The 17,281-nt window shown below is 37.9% G+C and overlaps 1 protein-coding gene and 1 long non-coding RNA gene across 5 annotated transcripts in view; one reads left to right on the top strand and one right to left on the bottom strand.

Annotated features, from left to right (window-relative positions):
- The window catches only part of NIPBL (NIPBL cohesin loading factor), a 295,876-nt gene extending 283,067 nt beyond the window's left edge, over positions 1 to 12,809 (bottom strand). For all 4 annotated transcript variants that reach the window (XM_048849291.2, XM_048849294.2, XM_048849300.2 and 1 more), the window contains exon 1: positions 12,690 to 12,809. The gene's annotated coding sequence lies outside the window, so the exon portion shown is untranslated. The remainder of the gene's footprint in view (positions 1 to 12,689) is intronic.
- Positions 12,810 to 12,834: 25 nt separating this feature from the next.
- On the top strand, positions 12,835 to 16,205 carry LOC125636355 (uncharacterized). Its single transcript, XR_007356562.2, has 3 exons — positions 12,835 to 12,910; positions 13,176 to 14,386; positions 15,797 to 16,205. It is a non-coding gene; the product is annotated as an uncharacterized LOC125636355 (long non-coding RNA).
- Positions 16,206 to 17,281: the final 1,076 nt, after the last annotated feature.

Here is a 17,281-nt window from a genome sequence, read left to right as displayed (position 1 = left end):
GGTTTAGATTTATATTGGGATTAACCTAGAAGAACTAATATATCTAGGGTTACCAGATGTCCCATTTTTAAAGGGACAGTCCTGTTTTTCGGGACTTTTTCTTCTATAGGCATTTATTACCTCCCACCTCCTGTCCCGTTTTTTCACAGTTACTATCTGGTCACCCTAAATATACCTAATTTAGTTGGTATATATTATACATATTTTGTGCAAGATCGGAAGACCATGGATCTCTTGTTCTGAGTCCTCACACCCAACAGGCAGAACATATCACTGTAAAGAACCGGATTTGATTTTGACCAGACACTTAGCTCATATATATATTACAGAGCTAAATCCTGTAAGAAAGGATGAATTTATTAGTGCAGCTTCCCTAATCATTAGCAGATCAGCATTACTTATTATATATAAATCCTATAATCTTGAATGTTCAAATATTGGCTATGGAGTTAATTAGTGAAACATTTAAAAATAGTTAAGACTCTCTACATGTAAAAGTGAGCATATTTTACCTTTCACATATATTTATGAATTTCCTTGCTTTTATTGGGTTTTAATTTTAACTTTTTAAATGCAAACTTTGGGGATAATTTTATTTGCTAGATTAAAACAGATAGTATGAAGTGCATTCTATAAATACAGCTATAAAATCTATTTTATTTTCTAAAATACAACCAGCAGAATAAAGATTTAGGACCAGAGACACAGTCCCAACACCCAGACTGAATAGCTAGGTCAAGTCAGCACTGGGCCGATGGAGAAGAAATCTTCTCTCCCAAATTCAAAGAACCGCTCCTTGAAGGCTACTTCAGCCTACAGGGTGAGTCTAGAAAGATCCACATCGAAATGGCCCAGCCCTGCCCCAACCCAATCCAGAGATGCTCCACCTATCTCACATGTGTGTTGCTATGCAGACAGCTTGTGCAGAGTGATTCACATCATCCCATACCTTATACTCATAGTCTTGGCCCTTATTGCAATCAGACATTTATAACACACTTTTTTACCACAGGATCTAGGCAGTACCACTGTTCTATGTGTGGCCATTGTGAACATGAGCCAGGTCCTTCTGCTACAAAAGCATTAGGAACAGCCAAAAGTCCTCATGCAAATTTAAAAAAAAGGCACCAAAGATATTATATATCTTAATTAAGCCGAGAAAAAAAAAAATCCAGAAATCAAGCCCAAGAGACTCACATTTTCAGGAGGCACTAATTTGAATGAACTATAACTAATTTAGATTTCTTTTTTGTTTCTTTTTCATGATACTCTTTGTTACTCTGTAAAAGAAAAAGTGACTCCATCGGATTTTACAAGTTCTATTCTACTTAGAGGAAATGAAAATTACCCCACATGCACAGCAACTTTTAACATGATATAAATGTACTGCACATACATGTTTAAGGCAAAACAGTTATCCTACATCAAGGACCAAGAGCCACTTTAGAGCTTTCAGAAATGTTTAATTATGCAAGTGTGCGAATGTATCAAACTTTTTTGACTGAACTTCTGCAAATGTAAAATTTCTAAAGATGTGTATGCCAAGTTTTAATTAAGAGTAAACGTTTACAAACAAGCACAAGTTTATAAGAGAAAGGCTGAAAATCACAGCTACACAAATGGTGTAACAGTAATTTATCCCTTCCAAAGGAAGTGTAGTGATTATTAATCCTGGTTCAATAATGTTGTATTATGTGTTTCAACATGTATGTAGAACTAATTTAATAGCTTAAAACATAATATTTACATTTAAAGTCTGAATTCTTGGTAGGAAAAAAGGAGGAACTCTCTCATCTAGTGTTGCAACATAATCAGATTGTGAAAGATATAGTATTCAGTATTATATGATTTAAGCAATTTGGGAACATAGGTATTCTACAACAATTCTACGTCTTTGTTCTTAACTAGGGGACATTCTCTATTTTGTGGTTAAAAAAGTGTAAAAGCGAGATGTTAGAAAAATGTGCCCAAAAGGTGGACTTCAGATGTACCATCCCATCCAGTTGGGAGAAAAAATAAGTTTTGAAATAATTGACAGTGACCATGACTACAAACATCCACTGAAGAACAAACAAAAAAAATGCATACCATGTGGGAAAAGACACAGAGCACTGCGCTACTGAATCTGTAAGAGAGAGCTACAGGACACAAACATGCAAAAAAACTTTTTTGCATCCCTCTTGGTTTGAGATGAAAGCCATGCACACCCACCTTTTACATATAATGCATGTATCAGTGGTGTTCAATCTTTTCACCTGGAGGACCTAATGTTATTTCACAAAGGTCACGGGGCTATTTTGGGGCAGACTGTCAGTCCTGCGCTGCTCAGGCAAAGCAAAAGTGAGAAGAAGCCACCTGCTGGTTCCCTGCTGGAATTCCTCTAGTATGCAAGAACCCCAATATGCATAGAGTTGTTATAGCCTGCTCCTACACCTCTCTCCCAGCAGACCACGTCACAGGGGAATGCTGGAGGCTGTAAGAAAGAATGGTATGGGCATTTGGCACATAGTCCTTTGGGGACTACAGCCAGCTGACACAGCACAAGCTGGAGCAGCCCCAGACTGCTTTAACCTGCACCAGGGCTTGGACAGAGACTCAAGCTGCACTGAGTGATTGCTGGTTCTTAGTGTGTCCTCTTATTCCCCTTTTGAAGACTGCCATGGGTGGCTACGTGAGAAGGGAAGCCATCCTTTGCTAAGTACTTACCTAGGCTGAGGCTTCCGTCCTGCTCTCTACTACTTCCCACTCCTGTGTTGCAACAGGTGAGAGGGTCACATCAGAGCTGTTCTTGGCACAACAGTGGGAGGTAGTGCCCACTATCTCCTACTAGTGATTATAAAAATAACAGGGCATGATCCAAGGATCTCATTTCAATTGAAAATATTTTTTTTCTTTTAACATAGTTGCCACTGAGGGCCACAATTTAGAGCCTACAGGACCACAAGTGGGCCCCTAGGCAACAGGTTGTACACATTACTGCCAATATGCTTTGGCAACCACTATGATATTTAGGTTTTGCCACAGAAATTTCTGATAATAGCAAGTTAATACTACACAGAACACCATTATCTTACGGTTTCCTTATATTCGTTTATATTTTTTAGGATCTCATTGCTAAGTACTTTAATTTTTCCCCTGACTACTCTTGTTTCTTCAAAACACACCTCCTTCTTTACAGCATGCAATTTCTGTACAGGGCCATTTTTGTGCTGTGAATTGGTATGGCATAACATTAAGCGGGTGGTTTTGAATTTTTGGCAAGATTTTGAGGCACGTTTTGCAGTAAGTTACTATTCTTTTCAGTGCACACGTAATGGGAGTATGTATCTCCCCTATATTTCGAACCTTTCCCAGCACGAACGTAAGATTTCTTGCAACTATAATAATCTATTATTTGACTGATTTGCTAAAGAAATACAGTAACAATAATGTACCACTATACTTTCTTTCAGCTTTAATACTTCAGCATTAAAGTTAGTAAACTTAATGAGCTACTTATACTCAGAAAATTATACTGAAGAAATTCCAACCTTCAGGAAGCTACCTCTACCTCTTATCACTCTACAATGACATATAGAAAGATTTAAATCTGAGAAAAACATACTTCCCTAAAGTATAAAAAAAATTAATGCAATGATTATGGCAAATTCCAAGAAAGTTAACCATGATACCCCATTAGTAACAATATTGTATAAATAGCACAGACAAGTTAAAGATCATATTGGCCTCAATGGTGTAGGTCCAGACTGTAAAGTGACAACATAAAAAACAAACAAACAAAAAACACCTTCTTACTTAACAGATCTGTTCCCTTGTGTATTCAAAGTTATGACGGCTGAATGTGGTGACTAAATATTTTAGTGTATTTTAATCACATTGGCCTTGCTAAGCAAATACAGCTATAACTGTGTAGAGGATTTTATTCCATTTTAGTAAACAATTTTGTTGATGTATATGTTCTAGTCAGTTACACCTGTGTGAACCTACTGAAAGCAATGAGTTTTCACAAGCATCCCTGGGTGCATAATCTGAGAATGAAGCCACAAGGGTGAAACTGAGAACTTAATATGCCCTTCAGAATTTTTATCAGTCAATATGATACACAAGAGAAAGAATCCAAATAGCCTGGATTCTGATAGCATTCTTGCAGCATTTGAAATCAGAACGCCTTTTTTTTTTAAATTTGAAAACTGAGCGTGTCTGATCTGGAAATCACTGACACAAACATGAATACCCCATACCATTTTTTACAGAGTGACTTTTCAGAATGAAAGCACATTTATACTTTTAATTTTTACTAATCACAAAACAACAGTGTAGGAACTACACTTTTCATTATTTTTACTTAAACTGACATAGTTAGGTTGCTTTAAGACATTAATATTAAAAGAATTATTTTGGATTTAATTGTGTTATACAAATAGGTATTTTAATGAAACATATACTTAAAACTTCTGAAACCTAATGATTCCACATGTGAAATCAGCATATTTTAAAATTTAATGCAAAGCCATTTGTTCTCCTCTCCAACACTCTCTTCAAATTTAGGCCCCAGACCCAACAATGAAGCCAAGCTGATGACCTTCAACTTCAGTGGATCTCCAGGAAGACATAAAAGGTCCATCTACATAGACGTTATGGCTAATCACTTGCCAAGTATGGTTTAAAACCTGTTTATTCCCATGACACTGTATGCTTAGTTTAAGTCTGGAAAAAGTATTTATGGCAGGTGTAAAATAAACATGTTAAATATATATTAATATAGAACATTCATGTTTTTACATTTTTGTATTAAATGTTACTACCTACACAATGGCAATAGATGAAGTAGAATATTTTCCAAGTTGCAGTCTGAAGATTAATTGTGTGAAAATTGAGCTGTTTATCTTGTTATATTATGGTGGCTTGTTTGAGCAGCAGTTTGAAAGCATTATAAACAAATTAATTATAACAGTAATACAATTTCTTTATTGTTAAATTTAAAATTGCTAATTTCAGCACATAGCACTGTACTTCCAACCAGGCTCCAGATACCTTTTTAACTGGATACTCAGAGTACAGATTAAGGGCCCACTGCTCAAACCCTTATACAACTAGTCTTTATTCACAAGTATCCCCACTGACTTCAACAGGCTTCTCACATGAGAAAGTTGGCAGGAACAGACTCTTAGTATTATGTGGAGGTCATGGCTAAAATTTTGTTTAGCTTGCTACTTTATGATAGCTTGTTTAAGTGGCAGTACTTGAGAACATGTTATATTCACACAAATGTATATTTTATATATATACTGTTAATAATGTTTTCAAAGCATTGACATCCAAACAAGTCACCAAAATATAGTAGTCAACATATTCAACCACTTGTGTATTAAATCATAATTATTTTATATTATACACAAAACTACATTACAAATTATTAAAGGTTGCAAAGTCAAGCACTCAAAAAGGTAGGAAATGCCAGAATTCAGGATGTCTGTACATAATTAGAGGCAGAGGTAACAGAAAAACCTACTGTTAAGTTTAGCTAACACTTTAAACACCATGTTTTCAGCTCACGTATAACTTTGTCAAACTTTAATCATTTGGGCTGAAATGTGTCATACCAGGTGCATGCCTCATGCTAATTTTTTGAAGTCTCTGTTTTTGAAAATTAGGCGAGAGAAAAATAGGTGTTCTCAATATTTTTTTTTTAAAAAGGAATCCTTATAACCATATTACTGAGATGCTATAGCACCTCCATCCTTTGAAACAGGGTCTTGACATTTGGTGGGGATCATCCTGGGGTTAGAGAGGTACTTCTTTGCTGTCCCTATAAAAAGCCTCCCAAATTTGGCTGAGTTCTAAGTCTCTGAAAATTACTTTACATGTGCTCACTAGAATTTTGTTAAGAGTCTGGCATCAAAATTCTCTAAACATTCAGTTTGTGCTGGACATGCTCCAGCTTAGCAGTGCAGGGACTAAACAAGTCTTTTCTTCGGTTGCTCCTCCTACCTGTCAGGCCTGCTGTGGCACTCAGCACTTTACTGTGCTCTCAAGTTTCCCTGGTGGCATACAGGCAGTACAGGAGAAGCCACGCACCTCAAATGCAGTGGGGGTGAAGAATACAGGCAGGGGGAGTGTTACAAGAGTTTGTAACCATTAGATGACACTCAACTTTGAATCTTAGAATGTAACCCAGAATTTCTGAGACCCAGCATTCCTCTGCTGTCTAGCAAATATGTACACTGGTGAACATACGGCAACAGCCTCCTACTGCTACCTATTACTCTGTAAGCTCAAGTTTCAGAGTAACAGCCGTGTTAGTCTGTATTCGCAAAAAGAAAAGGAGTACTTGTGGCACCTTAGAGACTAACCAATTTATTTGAGCATGAGCTTTCGTGAGCTACAGCTCACTTCATCAGATGCATGCCGTGGAAACTGTAGCAGACTTTATATATACACAGAGAATATGAAACAATATTTCATGCTGGAAATGGCCCACCTGATGATCACTTTAGATAAGCTATTACCAGCAGGACAGTGGGGTGGGAGGAGGTATTGTTTCATATTCTCTGTGTATATATAAAGTCTGCTACAGTTTCCACGGTATGCATCTGATGAAGTGAGCTGTAGCTCACGAAAGCTCATGCTCAAATAAATTGGTTAGTCTCTAAGGTGCCACAAGTACTCCTTTTCTTTCTGTAAGCTCAAGTGGTAGAAGTCTGTGCTGTAGATCTAAAAATACCAACCTTACCAGGGACCCACATGAGGAGGGTTAATACAGTTCCACATGATGGAATTTGTTTTTTCAATTTACTATTTTAAAAACCTAAACCTACATATGAAAACCATGTTAGAGGAAAATTGAGGGTACAAAGCCAAGCAGTCAAATGTTAGGAAATGCCAGAATTAAGGTTGTCCATGCAATTGTAATTTGGCCCCCTTTTTTGTGCAGTATGACAAAGTAATTACATGATCACATACATTTTTCCTCCACAAGATCATGCCTCATTCAGTGCACATGGTAAATGGTGCTCAGGGAATGAATTACGCTGTTGTCTGAATAGGATCTTAGCCTCACTTGCTGCAGAAGTTGAAGGTTTCTAGTTAATGAGGAAGAGAACTGTAGAAACTGAAAGGACAGTCTCAGCATTAAGGCGGTAGTATGCCACCCTGAAGAACTGGATTCCATCCTTCTTTCTGCTCTAGAGTTCCTATTTGATGCTGGGCAAGTCACTTAAACCAAAGTTTTCATAGGTGGCCACTAACTGAGTGTTCGTCACTTTTTGGGTGCCCAACATTGGGACACCCTAAACCTGATTTGCAGAAGTGCTAAGCACTCACAGGTACAAGTAAAGTCAAAGGGAGCTGTGCTTTGAAAATATTAAGTAGTACAGAAATACTAAGTACTCAGAAAAATCAGACCCTATGCATCATAAATTGGACATCCAAGATTTATGGACACTTTCTACAATTTTGACCTTAATCCCCATCTGTAAAATGGGGGTAATCATAGAAGCATAGAAAAGTTGGGCTGAAGGGACCTCAACAGGTCATCTAGTCCATATGACTGCACTGAGGCGAGGCAAGACAAGTAATCATACCATATTACCTCACTGGAACGTAATGAGGATAAATTATTTCAGATTTGTGAACCACCCAGATACTTCAATGGTAAGCACTACAGAAAGCCCATGAGGAAATTAATAATTCTGTATTCAGTGCAGAATTTGGATGGTGTGTGGTAAATAAGCCATAGGGCCACACATTGAATGATCATGATAAAAATAAATTATGAATAGGTAGCAAGTCAGTGAGCACTGTCCATCCTGAGCACTGAATGAGTGCTGTGAAAAATAGCAGTATGTGATTATGTAACTAAAGAGAACAGCATACACACAAAGGGGCTGAATTAAGGTTGCACTGCAACTTTAATTCTGGCATTTCCTAATTTTTGAGTCCTTTACTTTGCACTCTTACTATTCTTTTAACAGCTTTTGTACATGATGTGTATATATATGGACTAGAGTTTGAATAAAATGTTTCACATCAATGCTTAGCAATACTATTTTGCAAAAACTATAGAGACTTACCCGTATTTGTAAAGCACTTTGAGACCAATGGATGAAAAGGGGGAAAATTCTATCACTGAGAAACAACAGGTAACACTGATTTATCTCAAATACTAATAGCAATATGATGAAACATTTCTAGATTTTTTTTTAATTGAAGGCAAAAAATACTTTGTATTAAAATCTTTCAAGTTTAACATGGAAGAAATGAGTATTGAAGAATTGTTCTTTTCTTTATAGTTTGTTTCAGGTGAATTGTAATCTTCACGTTCTCTCTCTGTGCACTATCAATGATTATATTTAATTCAACTGAAACTCCTGTTAATTTTATATGTACATTTAGGCCAAAATCCTCTCCACTACTACCAGGGTTTTCTGTGGTGGATAATGGGGCAGGAAGCAAGAGAACTGTAGGTTCTCTCCATAGCCTCTGCCAAACTCCCTCAAGTTCTACACCCCTAACTCTCTCACCTTTGTGAAGTAGACCTGCACCACTTCCAACATAAGAGGGCCCTTTGCACCCACTTAGGGTGAGGGTCTGGATTTGCCCCTTAAAGCAGATTCTGCCTATAAGCGTAAAGGAAATAAAAAGATGCAAATTTAAATAAATGGAGCAGTAAGTCCTCAGTACAGTCCTTTAATAATTATCTTTTTAAAAGGGTTTCTCTCTAATTAAAAAAAGGTCATCTTTTACACAGAGTGTCTCCACAGAGAATCCATATCAACAATAGCCTTGAAGATGTCTCAACATAATTGGACTTTTATGATTATATGATCATCCAAATCAGAAACTAACCTGAATAGCAAATTTTCTAAGAAATGGAAAAAGCAAGATTCAAAAGCAGCAGCACCAAATTAAAATGGCCAGTTCTATCCCCCATTAAATGCAACAGGATTTTTTTTGTTTTTTGTGGTACCGTATTCTGAGAAACAAAATAGCTATTCTAATATCGGCTAGTCTTTCCCCTCCCCCAACCTAAATTGGAAGTCATCACACCAGAGACTATCCATAAGTACTGAATACATGTACACACACAGAGCATATAGTCCAACAATAGTTTCTAGCAACAGACTATTTAGCTGAATTCTTAATTTCAAGATTTAAGAAATTTCTTCTCTACTTCTAGATACCGAGGCTGCACAATTTAGTTTCTCTTTCTGAAAGAATTACTGATTTTTCACTAAAATGTTTTGGTTTCTGGAATGGCTTTCATGAACTAAATTTTAATATAAAATCAATATTATGACTTCTGTATTACTACATATGTTTGGCACACATAAAAGCATCACATTTAACAGCTTAAGACACTGAAAACTGCAATAGAACACCTTATTTCAATCCCTAGCTGAAACCATTTCCTGGTTTAACTGGCATCTCTTTCACCTATTACTCTTCAAAGTATTTTATATATAAGTGCAAGAGTATCCAGAGTGCTCAATCAGCGTCAAGCTGCCTTGTCCTAATTATCATACAACAAAAACAAACAATACAATCCCTGACCCAAAGAAATTACAGTCTAAGGCCTTGATTCTTCAGTTAGATCACAGAGTGCCAATGAAGTCAATAGGGTTCCTCATGGTGCAAGAGTCACTCCGTGTGTCCAACTGCAGGATTAGGGCCTAAAATTGATTGTACTGGCAGATTTATGATTCTGAGTTTTGTTTTACTTTCACAAATAAGAGAAGCATATTGTTGTTACCTTTTAAAAATGTTTAAAATGTTTGAAGTTAAAGATATACCTTCATCCTGAAACCCAGGTTATTTTAAAAAAAATGTAAAGGCAACTTCAGGAAATACATCTTTGCCTGAGTCCTCTTGCCAATTTTTGTGGGACTCAAATTGTGTAAAAAAAAAAAAACAAAACCACATAAATAGGAGGAGGAACAAAGTGACTATACATGGAAAACAAACAACAACATACACAAAGTGCTGTCAAATGTACAAAATAAACTGAAAAATGTTTTTCTCTCTGTTCTCTTTCAGTTACAACTAACACACCTAAGATTTCTTTAACACTAATAAATAAAAATCACTTGTCTGACTTTTAAAAGTTATGCTCTTATCATAGTTATTTAAGTAAATTACTGTTCCCATTTTTTAAGAAATTTTCTTCTTGGACACATAGCTGTTCTGACAAATGGAAGTACAGTTTCTTATGCTTGGGGGAAAATAGGCATGAAAATTAAATACTTCTGGTTTTCCACTATTTTTAAAATTTGATTTTCAAAATGTTAACTAAAAATTAACGTCTCCCAGTAAAGTGTACAGTAAGTACTTTTAATTTCCAGATAAAATATTTTTGAGTTTGAGAAAATATATCACCAAGTAGCCCATGATGACCTTAATAATTCAAAATTAAACACATTGCATATCACTAGAAGATGATTTTTTTTAAAAAAAATCACAAATACAGTGTCTGCAATTTACAGGTTTGTTTATAAACATGTTTTTCATTTTCCATATATATGAATTTTATCCAGAAACATGTATGTTTTGGGATTTTAAAAACAAGCAGTAAACCATGTCAGAAGAAAAACTTGACAGGAACTATATAGCAGCTCAATTCCTACTCATATCTTGCATGTTTCAAGTCAATTGCCTTATTTAATTTAAATTACTGAAATTAAAGTGTATAAATCAAACAAGTCCATTAGCAATCATCTAACCGAAACTAATTTTCCCTTGTTCCAGAGACTCTTTCTTTAAAAATGACGAGAGAAACCCTAGGGCCAATGTCGCTTCCTGATGATGAAAATTACCCAAGTACAACAGTTTTTGTACAGTCCTTTCTTTCCTGTAAACTAGAGCTACGTCGGCCTCCACACCCTCTATGGCCCAAAAGAAAACAGCAATTCAGTTACACACAGAGATAGGACAATTCGAGACAACTTGCAGCTCTCTCTACAATTCATAAAGTTTAAAAATAAAAATTGCTTTATCAAAGTGTAAATGGTTCCTCTCCACGCATGTAGGCCTGAGGCCCTGTTGCAAACAGTGTCTCTCACAGGACCAGGCAGCACAAAGACAGGAATGGGAGATTAGTGGGAGGGAGGGAGGCCGGGATTGGGGCTCAGCAGGATCTTCAAGCTTTTTAAAATTCAAACTGCTCCCTGACCAATACAAATCACGGACACGCTACTGACTACTACATGGATTTACAGCATTAAAAACACGCCTTCTATGTGACAGCTATATTAACTTCAATCTTTTAAACATGTATTAGGACACTGAGAGGCAAGTTAGCAAGGCTGAGCAGAAAGATTCTGAACACAATACAAAAAGTTACTTTTAAAGACACATTAACCACTTAATGTTACAAGAGATCTCCCTGAACAAGAAAACATACTACAATATAGTGAAAGTTTATTGTGCAATATTGCTACATTTTAACTACTTGAACATTTCCTTTCAATATTAAATATGAAACTTAGTATCAAAACAGCCTGATCAGAGCAAATTTTCACCAATGATGCAGCTTTAGTGGAAGTATTTTACTGGTTACCAGCGGGTACTTTAAATTTACCAGTTTTTTCAACAGCATTCTCAACTCCACTACATATTAGTCCAAGGTTTACTTTACTATAAATGACTTACACCATTTACAGACACTTTCTGTTAAGATGACACCTAGTTACCCTGTCAAACATCATGGACACAAACAGCCAATAACAATTCCGGGACCTCAAAATGATCTGACCTGACAAGAAAAGATAGCTCTTATTTTAATTCAATTTAAATCCCATATTCTTAGGGTAAAATCCCAGTTTTACCTTGATCCCTGAAATGTCATATTTATCACTCTGTGCACAACCCCTGCCCATTTGTTCACAAGTTATTAGAAAGCATAAAACAATATTTTTGTGTATTACTTATTCATGGAATATATATAATCTCTATGTTATATATTATATTGATAACCGACATGATACTCCATGTATATTTCCTGGGGTCTCCAGGTGTTCATGGTGTGTCAATCATTCAACAAGGACTAGTTGTATTCTATAAATAAAAGTAGTGATTACAGCGCGAGTCAATTACTATATATTGGGAGGTTCAATCTTTTAAACTGTACAAATCCATGTGTATTAACTTTTGAGTGTTCAAACTGGAGTTTGTTTAAGGAGAAATAATGGTGAGGATAATGGGTATAATGGAAATATTTGTTTCTCCCTGCTCCTCATACTGCTCTCTCCCGGTCCAGAAGACTCTCTGGGCTGGTTGCGCTGGGACCTTTCCCCCCTGCCCTACTGAAGTTGTAAATATGGCAAGGGATCATTGCACATTTGCTGTTAATTGTATTGTTTCCTGCTACTGCTCTCCGGGTTGAGGCCTGTCACTGAGAAGCCTCTTCGCCTCTCTAATCCCCGAGCTGGAGTGAAGGCGCTGGCCGGCGGCCTGCGCCCTCCGCCGGGCCTGAGCCTCCCGGCAGCCCGGGAAGAGCCAATCTCCTCCGCCAAACCCTACACAGAAGGAAGGGGGTTGTGCAAGGAACACCTCCGGCTGCCCCTCACTCCCTCTCTACCCGGGTAACAGCTAATCCCCTCTGCCCCCGGCAGAGCTGGGCCGCCTGCGCTGGAGGCCCGGCCCGCTGCTGGAGAGGGCAGGGAGGGGAAGGGGAGACAAGGAGGGGGAATTACCTGAGCAAATCGGCGTCTGAATCCAACGAGAATCCGAGAGAGGGGGAGAGGAATCCGCCCCCCTCCCTCCTCAGAGGAGCCGCCGCCGCCGCTGCTGGGCCGCCGCCGCCGCGGAGCAGGAGGAGGAGGGGAGATAATATAACAACAATAATCCGGACCGGGAGGGGGGCTGGCTCCTCTTCCGTCTCCTCCTCAGTGCAGCGAACATGTAGAGCCGGAGGGTGAGCGGCCGAGACAAATCCCTTCCCCCTGAGCCTGCTTCACAACATCAACACGGGCCGGGCAGAACCGGTTCCGAGACACACACCGACCCGGGGGGGGGCCGCTGCCACTGGCCCGCCCGCCGCCACCGCCTCTCCCTCTGTGCGTGTGAGTGTGTGCGGGCGGGGGAGGGGGGGTAGCTTGGGCACGGTGAGTCGGTACCGAGCGGGGGGGGGGGGAGGAGGAGGAGGGGAAGGATCCTGTGTGTGTCTCTCTCCCTCTCAGAACAAAATGCCGACCGGAAGTGCAGCTGCAGGAATGACTCCCTCCACCGGCGCCAAACACCAACAGCCTCCCCCTTCCCGCTGCCGCTGCTGCTGCTGCCTCCTCCTTGTTCACTCAGCCAGCCCTGTTTCCGCCACCGCCACTGCTCTCCTCCCCTCTCCGCAACACACAGCAGCTGGAGCTTCTCCGGCTGCCTCGTCTCGCCTCCCGGCTGCCGCAGCTGATGTAGCTCTCCGTCTGTCTCTCTCCCTTTCTCCACCCTTCCTCTGCCTCCGAGTTTTTCTTTCTTTTCCCTTTCTCATCTAGATGAATGCGACTGGAGTTTGGATTTAGGCCTGCGCTAAGCAGAAGGGAACCTGCGATCTGTGAAGAGGGGACCATTTGAAAGAAGATTTTCTTTTAATGTTGATGAGAAGGAAGACTTTAAATGACTGCAAAATCTTTCCTCGCATGAGACACTTGAAAGGGTGCATTAAAATGGATCCCAAAAGAAGGAAATCTTCCCTCGCCTGAATGACTGCGATTTAGCAGACCTTGGAAACTTGCTGGATCTTATTTTATTGTTGTTCTTGTCCATGTGTGTGTTAAGATGCTGTTGTAGCCGGATTTGAAACATCCGATGCTGAAAATGTTGTTGTGTCGAGTGATTTCCAGACGAGTATGGTAACCGAATAATTGATTTTTAAAAGCAAGTGCAGAGGAGGGGAGAGACTGCTGTTGAAGTGAAGGCTCGTTTGCTGGAACCTGAAATGTTTGTTGCCAGATTTTCCGAGAAAAGACTTTACTAGGCTAATTATGTGTTGTGAAGGAATCTTTGGCGAAGACAACAGCCCTAGTCAGAAGGCTTTTCTATTTTCTGTTCTGGCATTGTGTGTGATCATACCACAGGATAGTACGAAGTGTGTGTCTTTCATTTATGCTGGGTTTACGCCTCCTTTTTACTCACTATTGAGATTCCGATCCTGCAGTCCTCACTTAGACGAGACTCCAGTTGATGTCAATAGGAGCCTTGTTTAAGTAAGGACTGCAGGATTGGACCATACAATTGGACAGTAAGTACATGTAAATGTCATGGAATGCATCCTTTCGGCTATGGATGGACGTAGTTTACACATGGGAGAAATGCCTTCCAAATCATGCCATTGCTTTTACATGCGACGCAACTGGATCCTCTCTGACCTCTATGTGATCACTGCTTGAATAATTACTAGGTATGTCTCCACCACCGTTTTAAAAACGTGGCTGTCCCTCTCAAATTGAAAACTAGTTCATAGTGTCAGAGTGGAATATAATTTTTAAAACTACATATTTTTGGGTGAAGGCAGTAGGAGCGATATCTTACTTCAGTCCTGTATTGATGATACTAATTTCATATGGATAAATTTCTATATATAAGTTTAAAGGGACAACTTTTGTCTGAAATTTTTTACCTACACTTGTTCCAAATAACCATTTAGACCCTGATCTTGCAAATGCTTATGCATCACATGTAATTTTAAGCACAGATGTATCTGCAGAATTAGGGCTTTCATTAGTTATTCCACTTCTTTTTGTGGACTGTTCAAAGAGTAATGGGTGGAAAAGACAGGAAAATTTGATTATAAAACCACAAAACTTGGCAGAGCCAGGCGTATTACCTACCTGAAACTATGGTAACTTATTATTATTAATTGACTAGATTTAAGTTTTTGAGTCCTCTAAGTAATTGTAATAAATTATCAATACAATGAAATATCTTAAAATCAATTAATAGATTATAAGGCCAGAAGGGACCATTGTAATCATGTAGTCTAACCATCATTTGTAGGATGGAATAGCAAAGTGCTTCTCTGTAAAATGTGGCTATTCAATGCAAATGTCATGGTAATAACATACATTAATCTATTGAATTTCACTCTGAATCTTTGATTAATAATATGAGTGACCCTCTTCTGATGTCTTATCAACCCTATTTAATTAAATTAGGCAGTAATACTTGGGAAAATTGTCATTTTATTACATTAGATATGCATCAGAAAAGTAATTAAAGGATTGGAAGCAATGTTTTGGAAACTATTGTTATGACATGATAGATTCAGAATTACTTGTAAAATTAAGCTCCTTACGTAAAAACTAAATATATTTTACTTATCTGGAAGCAATTAGATATAAAGGTTATTACAGTAATAAAGTAAGGTCCTAGATTTCCTGATTCTGCATTCAGATCCATACAAGTAGATCTCTATAGTCCATTGTCTTTATTGGACTCCATGTCAAACCATAAGTATCGGGTCATATATGTTTACAGAACAATTTATTATACATAATTCATCATGTTATATGATTGATGTCCATGAGGAAGAGAGATTATGGTGTCATGAAAATTATAGAAACAAAATGTTACAACAAAAGTGAATTGCAGATAAGTCTTCAAAAGTTTTAGGCCTCATCCTGCTTCCTTTGAAGTCACTGGGTGGTGGTTAAGACTACATCTTTTCCTCTAAATGACAAATGTATGGCTATCATCACTGTAAATCTAAGATAATTATCACTCTAAATGTGCACACTTTTTAATTTTTTGATTACTTGTTAGAATGAATAAAATAAGTATGCACTGTAATTTTTCCATTTGTTTTTTACAGGATCTGGTGTAACATATCCAAGTTTTCCCTCATTTTAAGTTCTGCATGGTGTACTCTAGTAGTAGCTGGAGTGGGACTCAGGAGACTTGGATTCTATTCCTGGCTCTACCACTGGGCTGCTGGGTGACCTTGGGCAACTCACTTCCTCTCAGCTTCCCCATCTGTAAAAGGAGGATAATGATATTGACCTCCTTTGTAAAATGCTTTGAGACCTCCACATAAAAAGTAATATATAAGAGCTTTTTATTATTACCATTATTTCTGTTTGTTAGTCAGTCCATATGTAATATGTATTTATTTCTGCACAGAATTTTTGGAAGGTCTTTGGTGTATCTGCATAAATAAAAAGCCCGAACAAGATAGTTATATTTTTAAATAAATAAATAAAACTTGCTAGCAATTTAAAAAACTTTTGTGCACAATTTTGGGAATTCATTGTATATACGTTCTATGGGTAGAATGCAGTGTAGCTCAACTAGCATTCTAAATTTATCAAGTAATTGAGGATTTTGGTATTAAGGCTGTGTTACAATAGTGAGTAGGAGGAAGGCAATGATGAATGCTATCTGCCAAGAATGTAAATATAAAGTAATGCTTATTGCATTGACTGTTATCCACAGGCACAAATAATTGCACCAGATAATTAATTCATTGGGGAATATTCATCTTGAGAAGTAAATAACCTTAAGGTCAGGTGAAGCTTTCACTGATACAGATTTAAAAAAAAAAAAAAAAACCCAGCCAAAATGGCCTGCAGTGTGGGGAATAAGATATGTGTACAGATATCTATGTTATGATTTTCAGGTTTACAATCTTGCAGTGACCATTTATTTTCTCCGATATAGGAATTGAGTATAAAATTCTATCCCATTGCAAGTTTCCTTATACTAGTTCTTTAGTATAATCAAGCAACAGGAAATTTGGATAACATAGCACAAAATGATTCTTTTTCTTTTTCTTGTAAGGTAACTACAAAACCTTTTTTTTCCTTCAGTCCAGAAACTCTAAGACTCATTTTAGTAACTTGCATTAATACGACTGTATTAAGAATTTTTCTTTTTGTGTGAAATGTTCAAGCCATGTATAATTATAGAAACCAAATTGTGCCCTCCTGTAGGGGAAAAACACAGAAAGCTATGAAACTCGCAGAGTTTCAGTTTAGTGTTATTTCCAAATAATCCTATTAGGCGTGGATTCTAACCTTTAGTTATCCAGATGTCACAAGATATGTTTATACAACTATTCTTTGGGAGCATCCACAAAGAGCTCCCTGTGGCTCATACCTCCAGCCAAGCAAGCATCTGCCTTCTGCACCAAATGCAATTTCTGAGTGAGCTTCAAGGATAGCCCATGTAGAGCACATAGCAGTAATCCAATATCAAGGTCTGAAGAGAATAGACAGTGGTAAGGAGATCCACATGAGAGAGAAATGATCAGTCACCTTACAAGATACAGATGCAAAAAGAGTTTTGTCAAGTGACAGAA

This window comes from Caretta caretta, chromosome 5 (assembly GCF_965140235.1).
Source record: "Caretta caretta isolate rCarCar2 chromosome 5, rCarCar1.hap1, whole genome shotgun sequence".
In the NCBI taxonomy this organism is placed as follows: domain Eukaryota; kingdom Metazoa; phylum Chordata; order Testudines; family Cheloniidae; genus Caretta; species Caretta caretta.
This window is presented reverse-complemented; position numbering and strand designations above follow the sequence as displayed.